The 20,491-nt window shown below is 44.1% G+C and overlaps 1 pseudogene; it reads right to left on the minus strand.

The window, feature by feature from the left end:
- LOC119910134 overlaps positions 1–20,491 on the minus strand; it is a 57,033-nt pseudogene that overhangs the window by 20,779 nt on the left and 15,763 nt on the right.

Below are 20,491 nucleotides of genomic sequence, written 5' to 3' on the forward strand. Positions count from 1 at the left end.
TTCATGAACTGTACAAGTTTCCTGTGCAATGTACTCTACTGTGGGGGAAAAATATTTAGGCTGGATTGTCCAAGCCCTATATATATATTTTTTTTTTTTTTCTAAAGGACTGAGAGATGACACCACGGTGGAGGAAGGGGTCAAATGTTCACCGGGGTACAGGAAGCTGGCATTGTAAACTTGGTTTTGGAACATAATGAAATCAGATCACGAGAAATTCAAAGCCACATCATACAAGACAACACCTTATTCAACAACATTCAATGAGTCAGTCTGTCCACATTGGCTCGCATTCTCAAGCGAAACCAAATCAGAATGAAACAACTTTATATGGTGCCGTAACAAAGAGGTCAGACGAGCATATGTGGATGTAAGTACTATATTGACTGCAGTACACTACACGCAACATTGTTTCCCAGTGTACTGGATAACACCATATTGTATGATTTTTGTTCTTTGTTTTCAGGGAGTACTGGAAATGAATGCTCATGCAATCCCACATGAGTTCATCTTTATAGATGAGGCTGGATTCAACCTAGCAAAGACCAGAAGAAGGGGGAGAAACGTCATTGGCCACACAGCCATTATAGATGTTCCTGGTCAACGTGGTGGGAACATCACACTGTGCGCTGCCATCTCCAGTATGCATGGTGTCCTCCACCGTCATGCCAACCTTGGACCATACAACACAGCCCATATTCTCACATTTCTGGACAGACTTCACAACATTCTCATATCACCAGAGCGTATGAATGATGCAGACCATCAAGGAAACCGGTACGTTGTAGTATGGGACAACGTGAGCTTTCATCATGCAGCCCCAGTCCAAAACTGGTTTTCTGACCACCCAACATTTCTCGTGCAATACCTCCCACCATACTCACCATTTCTGAACCCCGTAGAAGAGTTCTTTTCGGCATGGCGGTGGAAGGTATACGACCGGCAGCCCTTTGTGCGCATGCCTCTTGTGCAGGCCATGGAAGAGGCATGTGATGAGATTGATGTGGGTGCAATTCAGGGATGGATAAGGCACTCAAGGCACTTCTTCACTCAATGTCTGGCAAGGGAAGATATTGCCTGTGATGTTGACGAGGCGTTGTGGCCAGACCCGGCTGTGCAGCAAGATGCTGCCTGGATTATTTTTCTTGCCTCTTTTTTTTTAACTGTAATATATTTTTTCTGAAATTTTCTTTTTCAGTTTACTATTTTTTGTAAGAATATTTTTGTTCAGTCTCATGTAAATGTATCTGCTGTGCATATGTTGCACTGGCCCTTTTACTGTAGTGAAAAATAAAATAAAAAAGTTTCAACAGCATGTGTGTGTATCTGCAAATATTTCTGTGCATGTGAACAATCTGATACATATTTTAGTATTATGGCAAAGCATACTAAAGATGGGGGTGCTTTTCATTATGCCCAACAGTGTGTAGTTGGTTAGGCAAAAATCTGGTAATATGAATGACGTGTGCGCCATTTCATGCAAAAGTTTGATTTTGATAATGCTATGTGTAATTTCGGTTGCAGTGCTTCATTTTATATATATGAGGTATTTTGCAGTTTGGGTGTGTGGTTTTGTGAATTGTGTTAAGTATTTTGATAAAACCAAAATTGTGTGTTAGCAATTGGAAAAAACTGTAGTAAATGTAGGCCTACATGGAAGAAGAACTTCTTACCTGTTTGATAAATAAGTAATACTTATTATTACTACTGTTCTGGTCAGATAATATACAGTGGGATATTTGTGTGAATTAAACAGCTGTCTGTGCAGATTAGCATCAAAATAGACTCAAAATGTGCTAAACAAAAAGCAAGGAGTCTCAGGTTGCCACGGAGATGACTTTATACTTATACAAAGGGGTGCGGAGGGTGCTGCAGCACCCCCTATTCATAGTTTTCACGTGACGTCACATTCCATGAAAACGCTCCCTTGGAGGGCAAAAAAGACGTTATTTTCCACTGCCAGGAAGCAAGTGATACACTGTTACTACGAGTTTTTTACTTTTGCATTGCCAAAATGCTGGATGGTAGTTGTACATTCTGATACACAAATCGAGGATGAGACAAGCCACTTCACTTCCGTTGTGGCCTTTTGTATTTGTGTTGTGGCCTTTTGTATTTGTGTTGTGGCGTTTGTTTTTCCGTTGTGGTTTTTGTATTCGTGTTGTGGCTTTTTGTAATCGTGTTGTGGCGTTTGTATTTCCGTTGTGGTTTTTGAATTTGTTTTGTAGCTTTTGTGTTCATGTTATGGCGTTTGTATTTGTGTTGTGGCTTTTGTGTTCATGTTGTGGCTTTTGTTATTGTGTTGTGGCGTTTGTATTTGTGTTGTGGCTTTTGTGTTCATGTTGTGGCTTTTGTTATTGTGTTGTGGCGTTTGTATTTGTGTTGTGGCTTTTGTGTTCTTGTTGTGGCTTTTGTATTAGGCCTGAAACCTTGGTTACACATAAAATGAAGGAATGTCATTAACCTTGCTGAAAATTAAAACACTGCCAAAGTAACTTATTTAGATTATCACATTTGTACAACAGCGAAAAGAAGAGACGGGAGTGGTGTTTTATGGCCCAGCCATCCTAAGAGAAAAAGGGATCAGAAGTCCGGTACTGAGGATGTGATGTCCTGAGGCACCCTATAGGGAGAGGGATTGGACACTTCTTTTTGCTGTCCTATGTGTCTATTGACACCTTTAAGGCGTCCTTAAGCAATGCATGTCTGATTGAGTCTCTGCAGACCCTTTACAAAACCCCAGGCGATGTCTCTAGTTTTTGCATGTCAAAAGGCCAACCTCCAGGGGAGGAAAACGTTCCTAACCCCCTCCTTTTTCTCAGAGAGATAGAGGGGAAATTTTGAGTCTCTAAATTATTTAATATGAAATGCACCAATCCACACAGTTGGTACACAACACTGGTTAGAACTCAAAAAAGAGAGTGTCGAAAGGCTGAACGCAGGTGACGGAAAACAAATCTCCAGGTTCATTATGACATCTATAAAGAGAGACTTCGCATTTATAATTTAGAACTGAGAAATCCAAGCGGTCCTTCTTCTCTGACGTCATCACCAAAAACACTAATAATGCACGTGCCCTGTTTTCTACTGTCGACAGGCTAACCAACTCTCCTGTGTCTGTAGCCTCTGACCTTCTATCCACCAGGGCCTGCAATGAATTTGCCTCCTTCTTCACAGACAAAAATTCAAACAAATAGACAAGCAATCAGCGCCTCCATGTCAGTAACAGGATATGTCTTGTCCCTGTGTCCACTTAAAAACAATTCATATAGCATGAGACAATTTGATTCTATTAACCATAAAAACCTGGAGGACATAATACAACATCTGAAATCCTCCTCATGCTGCCTTGATATTCTGCCACAACAGGTTTTTTATTTTTTTTTATTTTTTAAATGTGTCTAAATGCATGGCCTCAGATCTACTATAAATTGTCAACATGTCTCCACTCAGTTTTTTTCCCCTCTTAAAAAAGAGCAATCTGGACAGTTCACTAATGAGCAATTATATCAAATGTCCCATTTTTAAGTAAAATCAATGAAAAAGCTGTTTTTCAACAGCTTAGTGCTTTCTTTGCACTAAATATGTCACGATCGTGGTGTGGAGGCAGGTTGGAGGACCCAAACGCAGGACACAGAGTGGAGCAGGTATAGTTCAACAAGGGGTTTTAATAAACAAACAAAAGCGAGCACACTTACAGGTGAGTGGCTGAATAACAGAAATCCAAAATCCAAAAGTACAGGGAGACGAGACGAGACGAGACAAGCAAGGCTGGTTACAGGCAGAGAGTACACACACGACAGACTGGGGGGTAACATGAACAATGACCGGACAAGGACAAGACAGAAACACCAGGTATATACACAGGGACTAACGAGCAGGGCGGGAGCAACACAGGTGACAGACATGAGACTAACGAGGCAGAGAGAGAGCAGAGGAAAACAGAGAGACTAGACATGACAAGCAGACTATATAAGAGATACTGGACACTAGACAGGACAGAACCCAAACTCAACATACCAAGGCAGATACCAAACTCAAAAGTAAACACAAAGGATGGCCAACCGGCAGAGCGTGACAGTACCCCCCCACCGACGAGCGTCTCCAGACGGTCAACAAAACCCAAAACAGCCCCAAAACAAGGCACAAGCCGGCCCAGGGTGGGCGGAGGGAGGACAGGAGGAGGGAAAGTCGAGCCAGGGTGGGCGGAGGGAGGACAGGAGGAGGGCCAGACCAGGAACTCTCAGGAGGGTGGCCAGAGGGCAAGGCAAGGGAGCGACAGAGTTCAGGAGGTCGCACAAGCAGGCCAAGGGGACAAAACAGTCCGGGGGAACCACCCAACAGGCAGATCATGCCCAGGAAACAGGGCAGGTAAGGCACTTGGCCTAACATGCAGGGCAGGGCAGAGAGACAGAACAGTTCAGGAGGCCGTCCCAGAGGGCGACTCAGGAGGCCGTGCAGACCAAAGGGATCACGGAGTTCAGGAGGCTGTCCCGGGGGATGACCCGAAAGGCCGAGCAAATCAGGGGGAAAACACAGTTCAGGAGGCCGTCCTGGAGGACGACCCGACAGGCCGAGCAAATCAGGGGGAAAACAATGTTCAGGAGGCCGTCCTGGAGGGCGACCCAGGAGGCCGTGCAGACCAAAGAGATCACGGAGTACAGGAGGTCGTCCCGGGGGATGACCCGACAGGCCGGGCAAATCAGGGGGTAAACACAGTTCAGGAGGCCGTCCCGGAGGTCGACCGAGTAGACCAGGAGAGCAAAACAGTTCAGGTGGGCGTCCCATGGGACGACCCATGAGGCCGGGCAGAACCGGGGGGCCACAGAGTTCGGGAGGCCGCGCCGGAGGTCGACTCAACAGGCCGGGCAGAACAGGGGGGCCACAGAGTTCAAGGGTTGGCAGGACGGCCAACAGTGAGGCAGCAACCCCACTGGGGGCCGAGCAGGAGGCTGACGGCAAGACCTCTCCGGAGGTCGGCACCCAAAGCTTGGGTGCTCTGGAGGCACAGCTGGGCTGAGGACCACCGGCGAGACAGCTGGGCTGAGGACCATGGACCGGACACGAGGAGCTGGAGTCGGTCTGAACACCGACTGAGCAGCTGGGCTGGGGACCATGGACCGGACACGAGGAGCTGGAGTCGGTCTGAACACCGACTGAGCAGCTGGGCTGGGGACCATGGACCGGACACGAGGAGCTGGAGTCGGTCTGAACACCGACTGAGCAGCTGGGCTGGAGGCCATGGACTGGACACGAGGAGCTGGAGTCGGCCTGGCCACCGACTGGACAGCTGGGCTGGGAACCATGGACCGGACACGAGGAGCTGGAGTCGGCCTGACCACCGACTGGACAGCAGGGCTGGAGGCCATGGACCGAACACGAGGAGCTGGAGTCGGCCTGACCACCGACTGGACAGCAGGGCTGGGGACCATGGACCGGACACGAGGAGCAGGGGTCGGCCTGACCACCGGCGGGGCTGAAGCCGGTCCATCCGCCGACAGGACACGAGGAGCAGGGGTCGGCCGGACCACCGGCGGGGCTGAAGCCGGTCCATTCGCCGACAGAACACGAGGAACAGGGGTTGGCCGGACCACCGGCGGGGCTGAAGCCGGTCCGTCCGCCGACAGAACACGAGGAACAGGCTGGGCCACCAACGGAGCTGGTGTTGGTCGGACCACCGACGGGAGAACAGGAGTCGGCTGGGCCACCGGCGAAGCAGGTGCCGGTCGGACCACCGACGGAGCATGAGGAACAGGAGTCGGCTGGGCCACCAACGAAGCTGGTGTTGGTCGGACCACCGACGAGGGAACAGGAGTCAGCTGGGCCACCGGCGAAGCAGGTGCCGGTCGGACCACCGACGGAGCACGAGGAAAGGGAGTCAGCTGGGCCACCAACGAAGCTGGTGTTGGTCGGACCACCGACGGGAGAACAGGAGTCAGCTGGGCCACCGGCGAAGCAGGTGTTGGTCGGACCACCGACGAGGGAACAGGAGTCGGCTGGGCCACCGGCGAAGCACGTGCCGGTCGGACCACCGACGGAGCATGAGGAACAGGAGTCGGCTGGGCCACCAACGAAGCTGGTGTTGGTCGGACCACCGACGAGGGAACAGGAGTCAGCTGGGCAACCGGCGAAGCAGGTGCCGGTCGGACCACCGACGGAGCACGAGGAATGGGAGTCGGCTGGGCCACCAACGAAGCTGGTGTTGGTCGGACCACCGACGGGAGAACAGGAGTCGGCTGGGCCACCAACGAAGCTGGTGTTGGTCGGACCACCGACGGGGCACGGGGAGCGGGAACCGGTCTGGCCACCGACGGAGACCTTGGAACTGGTGTCAGTCGGGCCTTCGATGAGGGACCAGTAACAGGTGTCGGTAGGACAACCGAGTGAGACCTGGGAGCAGGAGTAGGCCAGGGATCAGGCAGACGGCTAGCAGCGCTAGCAGGCTGGGGATCAGGCAGGTGGGCAGGCAGGCTGCTAGCGGGCCGGGAATCAGGCAGGCGGCTAGCCGTTCTAGCAAGCCAGGGGACAGGTTTGTTGCCGACGGGTCACTGATGGTGACCTCGTCGCCTCCGATGACCACCACGGGAACCCGAAAAGATGGCTAGGCGACTCCCTTCAAAGGACGACTCCGGGGAAAGCCTAGCCTCCAGGCTATCAGGCCATAGTGTAGCTGCCCGTGCTGCCTCTGACTCCCTGGCCTTCATGGTCAGGTAGGCCAGGAGAGTCATAGTCCCTGAGTCCTTGGTAGGTAGGGCAGGCAGGCGGACGGACAGGCTAGGCGGAGGACTAGCGGCGCTAGCCAAGCAGGATACAGGCAGGACAGGCAGAGGGCTGGCAGCGCCAGCCAAACAGGTAACAGACAGGACAGGCGGAGGGCTAGCAGCGCCAGCCGAACAGGTAACAGGCAGGACAGGCGGAGGGCTAGCGGCGCTAGCCGAACAGGTAACAGGCAGGACAGGCGGAGGGCTAGCGGCGCTAGCCGAACAGGTAACAGGCAGGACAGGCGGAGGGCTAGCAGCGCCAGCCGAACAGGTAACAGGCAGGACAGGCGGAGGGCTAGCAGCGCCAGCCGAACAGGTAACAGGCAGGACAGGCGGAGGGCTAGCAGCGCCAGCCGAACAGGTAACAGGCAGGACAGGCGGAGGGCTAGCAGGCCAGAGAGATGACGGCCGGAGGCTAGCGGTCCGGGTGTTAGCCATTTCCAGGCTAACAGACTGAGGATCTGATGAGGACTTGGCTGGGGGATTGGCTGAGGTGTGGAGGAAGTCACAAACCCACCCAGGGAGAGAGTCTGCTGCTCCTGGCTGAGCAGCCAGGCTCTTCCAGGCAAGGGACACGATAGCTGCCTTATGGCTAACATGACTAGCCCCATACCACATATTCCTCAGCGTCAGAAGCTCCCTCACCACGTCAGTCTGTTCCTCAGTTAGTGTGTCTGCTGGGCTCTTAATTGGTCCGGTCATTCTGTCACGATCGTGGTGTGGAGGCAGGTTGGAGGACCCAAACGCAGGACACAGAGTGGAGCAGGTATAGTTCAACAAGGGGTTTTAATAAACAAACAAAAGCGAGCACACTTACAGGTGAGTGGCTGAATAACAGAAATCCAAAATCCAGGCAGAGAGTACACACACGACAGACTGGGGGGTAACATGAACAATGACCGGACAAGGACAAGACAGAAACACCAGGTATATATATACACAGGGACTAACGAGCAGGGCGGGAGCAACACAGGTGACAGACATGAGACTAACGAGGCAGAGAGAGAGCAGAGGAAAACAGAGAGACTAGACATGACAAGCAGACTATATAAGAGATACTGGACACTAGACAGGACAGAACCCAAAACTCAACATACCAAGGCAGATACCAAACTCAAAAGTAAACACAAAGGATGGCCAACCGGCAGAGCGTGACAAAATAACTGTTTTGATGTCTTCCAGTCAGGTTTTTGACCACACCACAGCACTGAGACGGCTCTTGTTAAGGTCTTCAATGACATCCATTTAAACACTGACATTGGAAGAATTTCAGTCTTAGATCTCGGTGCTGCATTCAACCCGGTCGACCACAACATATTACTAGACAGACTTGAAAACTGGGTTGGACTTTCTGGCACAGTACTAAAATGGTTTGAATCCTACTTAAAGGACAGGGACTACTTTGTGTCTATAGGTAATCACACATCTGAGCTGACAAAAATGACACGTGGAGTTCCCCAAGGCTCCATTCTGGGGCCTCTTTTGTTTAACATTTACATGCTTCCACTGGCACAGATTATGAAAAACAACATTAGTTACCATAATTATGCAGATGACACACAGATTTACATAACCATTTCACCAGGGGACTATGATCCTATACGAGTGCTGAGTAACTGTATTGAGCAGGTCAACGGTTGGATGTGCCAGAATTTTCTCCAATTAAACAAAGATAGAACTGAAGTTATTCTTTTTGGAGCCAGGGAGGAATGATTGAAAGTCAGTGCTCAACTTCAGTCTGTAATGTTAAAAACCACAAATCAAGCCAGAAATCTTGGTGTAGTCATGGACTCAGACCTGAATTTGAGGAGCCACATTAAGACAATTACAGTCAGCCTATTATCACCTGAAGAATATATCAAGGATTAAAGGACTTATGTCCCAGCAAGACCTGGAAAAACTTATCCATGCATTTATCTTCAGTCGACTCGACTACTGTAACGGTGTCTTTACAGGGCTCCCTAAGAAATCCATCAGACAGCTGCAGCTGATTCAGAACACCGCTGCTCAAGTCCTCACTAAGACCAAAAAGGTGGATCACATCACTCCAGTTCTAAGGTCTTTACATTGGCTTCCTGTATGTCTAAGAATTGATTTCAAAATCCTGCTGTTAGTTTATAAAGCACTAAATGGTTTAGGGCCAAAATACATTTCTGATCTTCTGCTTCATTATGAACCATCCAGACCTCTCAGGTCATCTGGTCCCCAGAGTCCATAGATTTTAATTAAATATTTAAGATTTTTCTTTTTACCACTGTCTTTAACAAGTAGATTGATAACTTATAAATAAAGCCCGTCTCGCAGATGCGACACAGCTGGACGGACATGGCATCGTCCCGTTCTCACCAGCAAGGAGGAAGACATCTACGGATTTCTTCTTAGCTGGTTGTTATCCGTTATCCGTCTTGCTCTATAGACAGCTCAGTGCTGAAGAAAAATGGGAGCCGTGGCTAGGTCTCACGGTTGTATGTATACACAAGGTGCAGACATAGGAGAGGCCCACGCTGTGGGTGGTCGTAGACAAAATTTCTCAGTGCGCGTAGGGGTAAACCCAATAGCGATAGCCTTAGAGGGCGAAGCCAAAACAAAATAGCACTACCAGTTTTCTCCCAATAAGTTAACATACAACCTATTACAAAATAAATATCATTATATAATGCTGTAAATAAAAATGTGTAAAGAAAGAAGCTTTTAATAAAGGTTTTTAAAGTGTGTGAATAAATTCAAAATTGTAACCCTAACCCTTAAGGAAGGGGGGTTAATGCGCATGTGTGGGCGTAGCATGTATGTGTGTGTATGTCTCGGTATGTCCTGAAGAGGTGGACGGCCAGCTTTGCTGGTGTTGTGCCCACTTGTCCGCACCTTGCGGGACATTCTGATCATTTATCACCGTTGATGAACCACACAAAGAATATTACATTGTTTTTAAAAACCAGCCTACTTGAAATACACCCAAGAGCAACCACGACTTGCATGCAGTTGTTGGTCGCACAGCACGGCATGCACGCAAAACTCGGCACAAGACCGATGACTGGCAGGGGAGCAGAGAGAAAATGGTCAACAAAGCCTTAGTTTAGCTGGAAATGCAGTGTAAGTTACACCGAATAATAAATAGAGACTGCAGCTCTGCAGCTTCTGAAGATTAAAGCGGAGTTACTGTGTGTAACGCCCCACCCCCCATGTGATTCGACTATCAGTTGACTGTAGGCAAGACTTGACAATTCTGATTCGACTATGTAAATCCTTTGTCGGGGACAGCCCTAATGAAGACACAAATAATAAAAGGACCATATGTTGAAAGTTTTCACAACCTTTTCGTTGTTGGATTTAGAAATTAATGAAATGATATAAAGATATTGTAGTTGTCTGCGTGTTGTTAATATGCTCTGATAATGCTAATCCAACACATCTTTGTAGTAGCGTCCATGTTGATTCCACATTCCGACTTAAGAGCACATGAACACACCAAAGTCGTAAGAACAACTTGACAACTCGGTAAAAGGGTACCATCCGAGGAGCATGTGAGTGCACAGTAAAGCCCCTTTTTCACTGCATAGTACTAGCTCGACTCGGCTCGCCTTTGTTTGGTTTTGTAAAAGTTGTACCTGTACCTGCTTCCAGGTACTTTTTTTGTATCACCTCCATCGAGGTTCCAAGCGAGCTGAGGCGATACTAAAATGTGACATGAAAACACGGCAGACTACTGATTGGTCAGAGAGAATCTTCAACATCATTGCGTGTGCCGGACAGAGGCCAGCAATAGAAATTTTTATATTTTACAGTTTTCGTATGTAATTTCATCATTAAATCCACTTCTGAGAAGTTTTGAGATGATAAATAAACTGTGTAGATTTCGAATATTGACAGTTTTAAAAAAAGTGATGGCGTAACAAAACTGCTTGAAAGTTTTCGTAGTTGAGGAGCTCCGCAAGTGGCATTCAAGTGTGAAAACGGAGCATGGCCAAACCGAGTCGAGTAGAGTTGAGTCGAGTTGAGCTGATACTGGTAATGGAAAAGTGCCATAAGCTACTGGTTGCAATTTGCAACCCTCACCACTAGATGCCACTAAAACCTACACACTGAACCTTTAAAAGAGAGCTCTATGTTGACAGTTTTTTACAGCCTTTTTGTGGGCAAAGCACTTCATTTTTCACATACACAGGTAGTCATGTGGTTCATTTTTGTTTGTTTGAATTGGGTGGAGGCAGATAGATGGATATCTCATAACAAATAAAATGAATCAGGTTACAGTAGATACCACTGTAAGTTAAGAAAATGTTAAGCCACAAACAACAAAACATCATAATACTGTCATCTACATCGTAATGAATCACATCATTCATTGCTCAGCAGCAGGGAAGTCCCTTTAAAAACATAATAAATATACAAACTGTAATACTTCGCATGCTATATGGATTGTTTGAAATTAATTCAAATAAATTTTGTGTTACGCTTCACATTTGACTTTTTTTTTTTAAGTATGAAAGCCTCACTCAGCAACAACAGTAACAGAAAAATCTATTATTTGATGCAATGGATGGATGCTAATTGACTCAGCTCATTGACTTTGTGGTTTGTGGTGTTGTTGCTGTGCTGACCTGTACATCTCCAGTGTCTGTGCAAACTGAAGCACATTGTTGTAGTCTCCAAACAGGTTGGAAAATGCAGACTGTGAAGTTGAACTGCAAGTTTTTCTCCTGCTTCTCATTGGTCTTCTGGTTTCTAATAGGAAGCCAAATCTGGTTAAACACCCCCACTTTATCTGGCTGAGTCAGAAGAGTGACATGTGTAGCACTGCAGTTTTGAGGAATCTGACACATGATATCTGTAGTCACGAAGGGGAAGCCAAAGTTGTCTGTATGTTGTAAAATTGTTGTTGGAGTTGGAGTTGACAACTGGCCAGCACAGCAGAAAAAACAGTAAAGGGGCTGGATGGAGTCTCTCCTAAATATGCCAATGATGCGTATATCGAAGCCATTCACTCTCTGGTCCATGTAGGCTGACACCAGTAAGTGCTTGGTATTGTTGAGGGGGGTGATGGTCTGCTCAGAGACCCGGGAGGGGCAAGTGTTCAGAGGCCCACGTGGCCTTGGGATGGACCTGTACGTCCTGGGTGTTCTCACAGTGATGAAAAAGACGATGGTAGCAATGAAGAGGAAAAGGACCTTCCCTCTGAATGCTTTTGCTTTGTCCATCCAGCCACTTACAAGATATATTCCCAACCTGAGACAAAATTAGAAATCAGAGTTAGAGAGGTTAAACATTTGGGGAGCAAATCAAACACATTGATAGCTAAAGCTGGGCAGTGTCATTACTGAAACTTGAGTAGGTGTGAATGAGAAAAAACTACTTCAAATATTAGTTTAGTCCTGGCTTGAGATGTGCAACTTCAAAGGCAACCTTTCTTAACCTTTTCTTTGTGAGTGATGTTTCACCACCACCTGTATTCTTTATTCAGATGTTGATTTGGTCTCATTTTGTTCCGTCATGTACACACTAATTTTCTGTCATCTACAGAATTACCAGTTTATTCAATTCACTTGAATGAAAGAGACATCACATTTTAGAGAAAAGACTCAGCAAGTCTGAACTCAAGATCAATCACAATCAATTTAAGGAAAAGCTGTTGAGATTTACAGAGGGTTAAGTGACAGCGCCGTAGCAACCATTGAGACACTTCATGTGAATCAAGATGAGTTGATTGGCTGATTCTCATGTTTAGACTAAATAGCATAAAATGTAGGCAAAAAAGGTAAACGCCACATTAAAAGCAACATAATATTCTAGATGAACAGTTAGGGGATGACCAAAAGTTAACTACAATTCATCCTGAGGAGAACATTAATGTTTGTTCCAAATTTCATGGCAATCCATCCATTGCTTGTAGAGACTATTCACTAAAAAACTAATAAGTCATGCAGTTGTTGAGATATTTCTCTCTAAATGGTGGAACAACCACTATGCCACTGCCACGGATAAAAATACACGGGTGCAGTCTGACTTTAAGTTCCTTTGCTGAAATATTAATAAAAGGTGTGACAACTACATCATAGCTTGCTGTGTTGACTTATCTAGTCCTTGGAGTGTAGAATCATGGTTGTTAAGCATTATATATCTTAGGTCACTAAGATACGTAGACTAGATAACGAGCAAACGTGTAATCAAATGCAAGTACTGTTGAATAATTCTTTTGTTCACTTTGTTGGTTGGCTGTGTTTTTATCTAATAACTTTATTATGTTATCCTAGAGGTGCTGAATTACTTAGAAGTGCACTTACTGTGGTCTCACTGGGTAAAGGTATTGACTACTGATGTCATTCTTTTAATGTAAGGTTTGACTACTGAGTTCAGGTTTGATTACTAGTATTTTATTCTTAAGACTTAAGGTTTATGTTATTCCTTTGTGTTACTCATGAACTTGTGCCCTTTCAATGTGTCTACATGAGCAGAGAAACTGTTCAGGCAGAATATGCAAAACCTAGCTAAATTAAACATTAAAAAGGTGTGCCCTGTTAGTTGCAACAAAGCTAACAGGAAAATCAGGAAGTAAATCAAAACCTAGCTAAATTAAACATTAAAAAGGTGTGCCCTGTTAGTTGCAACAAAGCTAACAGGAAAATCAGGAAGTAAATCAAAACCTAGATAGCGGATGACAGGTACTGTCATCTAAAAAGAAGATAAGAAGAGGTAATATGATTTTAAGACGGGACAAGATGATGTAATGTTTGCTTAGCGCTCAGGTGATGTAGCTAAAGTCTACAAAAGCATCTGATAGTATACAAAATATGATGTTTGGTTGCACCACTGAGACGTACGGTCCATCTTAGCTACTCTGGCGTAAAGTCCATACTAATCAAAACAGTGTCGCAGATAATGACGTTTACGCATCCCATGGCCAATCAGTGAACAGCACTATTCTAGAGCGTTTATTACGTTGTTTTCGCTCTCTCTCTTTCATCTTTTTCCAATACTGAAGAGGCTAACGGTTAAAATAGCTGTTAATCACCAAACACCAACAAAAAGGTACGTAGACAAGGACAAAACATTATGATTAGATGATAACTATGAAACCTTAATATACAGCTAGTCCAACAGTGGTAAAACCGTTTACTACAACATAGGCGTAATATAACGGTACCCGTAACGAATGGTACCGTAGCCTACAACGGACAGATGAAATTGTAACATTATAACGAACACATCACGATAACCTACACAAGCAAACTGTTTATTAGGCCTAAATAAATTAGTAGGCCTAGTTGTTAGTTATAGAGTTATGTAACCCAATATATTTGCTTGCCAACACTATAATGTTAGTGTCTAATGTCAAGTTTAGTTAGCCTATACCTGCTTACCCTGTAACATAGGCTACTGTAATGATATGCTGACGTTAAATTAACGTTTGTGTACTGTTTCAGGGATTTGGCCATGTCTGAAGAAAAAAAAACTTGACACATGAAGAAATCATGATCCTGCTATCAAAATATAAACAAAACAAAGAATCATTGGAATTGAAATTTAACAACTTTGTAACAAACGGAAACAACAAATATGGTAGGATATAACAGACACCATAAATGCAAAAGGTGTGGAGCACAGGGATGTAAAAGATGTGAGGAAGTGGAGCGACCTAAAAATGCAAGCCGTTTCCACGAAATGTCCCAACAGGAGGTGGACCAAAGCCAGACATGGGGACATACTCAGCACTAGTGTTAGACATTGTGGGAGAGGACTCCCCTTCAGTGATTGGCATTTCCGGTGGGGTTGAGAGTGGAACAGCAAATGAAGCGCCAGCGCTGGTTTCAGCTACATCTCTCCCAACAGCAGCACCAGCCCCCTCTCATACAGCTGAACAACCTCTCCCCCCATCTGCAGAAGCATGTCTGCTTGAACCAGCATCCCAGAGCCCACCTTTACTGGACCAGATGTGACCAACAATCAACCTACACAGTCATCTCAGTCCAGCACTTTCACATGAGCCATAGCAAACAGTCAACTCCAAATTCACAAATATATTTATTATTATTATTCATATTAGATTTTTGAAATGCGTTGTGTATTTGTTATTTTATTTGTACAGTTTAATATTTCAGACGTTTTTGGATGATTGTTGTTGTTATCGTTATTATTATTATTGTTGTTGTTGTTGTTGTGTTGTATATAAAGAAAGCCTACTAAATAAACTTATTGGAGTAGCAAATTTTGTTTATGTTTTGTGAGACGTTTGATTTGCAGCTCATCCAAAATAGGAAGCAGTAAGATAGGCCCGGACAGTGGCAGCCTCAGGCGGTATTGGGTCCTCGCTGCCGAAAGGAATGTCACCCCCATCATTTGCATTTCCTTCCTCCATCAGCGGTACTTTCCACATCATTGCCAGGTTGTGAAGGACAACGCAGACACCAGCTACAGCTGCAGCTCTGTCAGGCTCCATTAAAGTATGCTTATTTCTATATATTATTGTTTAAGTTAACAACATGTGCTGCTTCCTTCTAGGCCAGGTTACCCTTATGAAAGAGGTCTCTGATCTCAACTAGCTATTTACCTTATTTAATTTAATTAATAACTTAATTAAAAGAAAGAAAAGAAATGAAAAAAAGAAATAATGCTTTAGAAAAATATATTTTAATGTTAAAAAAATACGTTTTAAAAATCATACTTCTGGAAATCAGGCTGAAACGTGTCAATTACATAAATAATTACAATATCTTGCAGTAGCCTACACAATGAAGCATGTTTTGCATAAATATATTTTTAACCCACTAAAAGTGTAATTGTTTAACAATGTACTTCCACAAAGTACACCTAAATAGTATTTACTAAGAGTTAAATAAATATATTTTTAATAAATAGACTAAAATGTTGTAAAAAATATACTTTTATTTAAGCATATTTATTAAAATTTTAATTAACTATATATTTATTACCAATTTATTCAAAGTATACTTTTGAGAAATATGTTAAAGCTCAGGAGAATATATCTTTAATATACTTGTAGTAAGCATGTTATAGTATGAATGTACTATAAGCATACTATGTGAATTTCAAGTATATTTTCAGCGCCTTTAAGAGCACTTCTTTTTGACCTGGGTAGACACGTTCAAATAATTAAAACTGGTGGCCATAACATAAACCTGAAGTTGGACATTCAAACATGGGGGTCTATAGGGATTGACCCACTTTTGGAGCCAGCCTCAAGTTGTCATTTCATAAAGTACAGTTTTGGCACTTGGTTTAATTTTTCAGTCTTGAAGGTTGCTGCTCACTTACATGTGTCCTCTATACACAGGTTTCTTAGTGAGGAATGATGCTGTATATGAGAGAAGCCTTGTAGATGAAGAGCATTCAGCACATATGATGCAAATTTGCTTTCCAGTGTAGGAAATCTGGATTGGATTTGTTTCTCCTAACAGCCCCTTTAGGACTTGTGACCTAGAGGAACAAACAAACTGCAAATCTTACTACCATGAAAAGCTGGGGGTGTTGACTTAGTCAGGGATGCAGGACTGTGGCTGTTGGATTGTTATGTGCCAAACGGATTAGAAGATCTGTTCTGTGACAGTCGATTTGAGTGATGCCTTCTACAACAGGAGAGTGTTTACTAATATCTGTCACTTGATGAAAGTCCGTGTTTGATTTACTTCCTGATTTTCCTGTTAGCTTTGTGGCACCTAACAGGGCACAACTTTTTAATTTTTACTGGCACACAGAGTCCACTGACCTTGTAATACCCAGCAGAATAGCTCTGCCCACCTTTAACTGGAGCAGAGGTCTTATCAGCCAGTGCAGGTGTGCTAGGCTTTCAACAAAGCAATTATTCCCTACATTGTACAAACATTTTTTAGCATTGTTTAGATTCAGTGATAGATTACACCCCTTGGACATTTATGATGATATTGATTTGTACTCACGCATTCGTTTTCCATGCACGGAGATACTGAGGATTACCGACCTGCTGGCAGTTGACTTGGACAGAAACGATGCCCTCAGTCCTTCCCTACAAGTGTGTCTGGCACAAAGATATTTTGCTACAGGATCATTTCAAAACTTGGTTGGTGATTATGACCCATCAGAAGCTCTACCAGATAGCCGGTTTCCCTGACATACTTTGCTGCATAGATGGCACGCACATCAGAATCAAGGGACCCAAAATCAATGAGAATGACTTTGTAAACAGGAAGGGATACCACTCAATCAACGCTCAGATCGTATGTGATGCCGACCTTGTAATTACCAATGCTGTAATCAAATGGCCTGGGGCAAAGCATGACAGCTTCATCCTCAAGCAGTCTAGCCTTTGGAGAGACTTTGAGGCAGCAAGTTACCCCGGGAGATTGTTTGGAGACTCAGGGTATCCACTGAGAAAATGGCTCATGACCCCATACCTAAACTCAGCAAGTGTCAGTGAGCAGCGCCACAATTCAGCACACACTAAGACCAGAAATGCATAGGTGTTCTGAAGAACCGATGGGCCTGTTTGCAAAGAGGTAAGCCTTTCCAATTCTATTTTATTCAAGTTAGAATCTATGGCCCCGACCATGCCTCTTAAATATACACAGCACAGTAACGTTAACCTAACTGTACTGTGTATTGATAAACCCATGCCGCTGTCCCTGGTGCTGAAGTAGCGGACGGAATTGTAATTGCGACTTTTTCTTTGAGTCCCGCACTACTGTAAATTTTAGCTTGGATCTATAATATTCAAACTATAGACTTAAGTAACATGCACAATGACAGACGGGTAGCCTTGTAGAGAACTATCCTATCCCTAGCCTATTATGTGCCTGCAGCTAATGTCTTACTTTGGTCATATAGGCGTCTTAAATCATAATGCAGTTATACTTATTTCTGTTTGTAAACAGTAAACACGTGTACACAGGGGAAAAGTGTGCCCTCCTGCCCAGCCCACTAGCGCAGTGCATTCAGTTGGACCAATCAGAATTAAGGTTTTCAAATCGACGATCCAATCACACAACGTGAAAGTCCGCTTCACAAAAGTTAATGTGTGAACTGTCGTTGAGAGAGGGAAGCTATTTCTGGCAAGAAATCATTTTGTCTCTCAGGTATCCTTTGTTTTACTTTACCGAGTCAGACTTGGAAAGTGGACACCACAGACACAGACGAGAAGAATATCCGGTCAGCTCCCTGCAGAAGTTAAATGTGAAAAGAGCTAAAGAGGCGTGCCTGGCAAGTTACAAGCTGGAGAGGACAGACGCAGAGACTGCCAGCAAAAAGCGTCTTTCTTGGTAAGTTTATTATTGTTAGCGAGACAAAACAATTGTGTAAGTTAAATAAAGTTGAGCTCACTCTGGGTTTGGAAATATTTTCCTTAGTGGATAGCTCTGGTGTGCATTAGCTAATGCTAGCACGTGGATTAATATATTTGTTAACGTTAGCATTTGAATAGATTCATAACCGAGGCAGCAACTTGCGTCTGCCTTAAACAGTGTTGGGAGTAACGCGTTACAAAAGAAACGCAATTAATGTTACAGTAATGTATTGCTTTTTGCTGTACGGCAGTTTTTAATGTTACTAAAATTTCGGGAACAATCAACATTCTCAGTAACCTGTTGCTGGAATTTGATGCATGACATTTTAACAAGGCAGGCCTGTGCATTTGTGTGTAACTGTTATGAGCCCTCAATTCTGCTTTTGCACTGTTAAAATGACCAGTGAGGTCTTTATTCAGAGTAATAAATGCAACTAACGTTAATATGTTGTTGTCTGTGTGCTAAAGGTTCACATTTTTTAGTCTACCTTAATACTCACATGTCCATGTTTACATTAAGTTATTGGTCACTGTAATCATAATTATTCCTGCCCATGTAGTCTGTAAAGACATCACCACAGTTGTCATTTTTGTATAAATTCATTCTAAAGTTTAGCTGAAGCTACTATGAATCATCAGCTAAGCATCTGTGTTAGACTATTCAAAAGTGGATATTTTCTAAAGGTACTAAAGTTTTTTTTTAGAGATTTCACTTCACTGCTGCCATGGAGGGGGAATTATTAAACTTATCAATAACTCAGTTATAAGAGCAGTGTTAAAGGGTATGCGTATGTGAGAATTGTTTTAAGACACGCTTGAAATAAGGTTTTATGTACTGCAATGTTCGGTGGCCCTGAGAGGCCAACGCACTGCAATTTAAGAAAAAACATTCAAATTCATCACAACACAACACATTAAGACAACACAACACATTTCGACAACACAGCACATTTCGACAACACAGCACATTTCGACAACACCACAGCACATTTCGACAACACCACAGCACATTTCGACAACACAACACATTTCGACAACACAAGACATTTCGACAACACAACGGAAGTGTTTCCAGGGGACCCTTTTAAGTGATGCACACAGCATGGTGTTTTGGTTGTACCTGTAACCGGATGTACATAATGCCTTGAAATGACACACTCTGGGACAGTAGGGGCCGGTGTGAACCTAAACAAGGTAGTTGGATCCAACCCATAGAAGAAAAATAATCTTGTTTTGGTTTTGCTTCCATGGTTTTGCAGCGGCAGTTCAGAGCCCTGTTTCAGAAAGCGGGTTTATGGAAAACTCTAAGTTGAGCCTGAGATGAGGGAAACTCTGGGTTTTCGGTTTCAGAGAGCGAGGTTAGATAAACTCTAGGTCTGTAACCCCGGCAATTTACGCTGTGAACCTAACCTGCTCGGGAGGAGGTTTACTTCAACTAAAGCTGAGTTTTCTCTCCGATCCCCTCCTGCGGAGCCTGAAGCGGCCGTCTGACATTTCCTCAATCAGACTGTCGATATCAAAGCACATATTGAAACACAGTTACGTCTTTAGAAACATCAAAATTACGGTTAAATAGGCTATTAGTTATTTTTGGACATCGTAAATTTATCCTCGGCACAGAATAAAATCTATAGCCTAAGCTACTGTCCTTTATGACACAGTGACTCTGTGGACATTAAGGCAGCTATCAGGTTGGCATAAGTTGAACATAAACACTTAGCATGTGCTACAGTGCTGCGGTATGCTGTTTAAACTGATCTGTATAAAACTGATCACTGAACAGTAACTTTTCATACTGTAGTCGCACTGATTGAACATTCCTATCGTAGGCCTAGTTATCAACTGGATATGATGTGAATATTTCTGAGTGAGGATGACTGTGATGCAGCTGAAACAAATAGCCTAAATGTAGTTTAAACGTGAGTTTTTCATTATCTGCTGATAGTCTGAATGTGTTTTGACTGCATTTAATAAAATACGAAATGACCAAGATTTTATTAATGTAACAGACGTCTAAAACTTCACAGTCAGTTTGAACCTAGACGCATTTTAAATTGCAAAAAATCATCCATAGGCCTATTGAGGCGGACTGTCACTTTACAATCACAGGTCCATGAGCTGCCTAAACTATGTCTAATCTGTTCGATTAATATTTTCATCTTCAGTTATTGCCACCGGAATTTAGTCCCATCAGGTTACAGGGTCCGTGTACGTTTTGATAGTTTGTTTTTTCGTTTGAACCAATAAACGAACAAACGAGAAGACCACCTTTTTTTCGTTTGTCGTTTTAAACCAGAAACGAGGAAACGGGGGGGAAAAAAGACATTCTCCCGTTTTTGCTTTCTGAATCCAAAAACGAAAAACGACTAAACCAAATTCAAACAATGGTCCGATTTTGGTTTTATGAAATTCCTATTTTCATTTTCCGTTTGACGTTAAGAAAAGAAAGACCGGTGAGCCAAGT

The sequence above is a fragment of the Micropterus salmoides genome, unplaced genomic scaffold (genome assembly GCF_014851395.1).
Source record: "Micropterus salmoides isolate LMB-PRFRI ecotype aquatic unplaced genomic scaffold, ASM1485139v1 Ms_hic_scaffold_19, whole genome shotgun sequence".
In the NCBI taxonomy this organism is placed as follows: domain Eukaryota; kingdom Metazoa; phylum Chordata; class Actinopteri; order Centrarchiformes; family Centrarchidae; genus Micropterus; species Micropterus salmoides.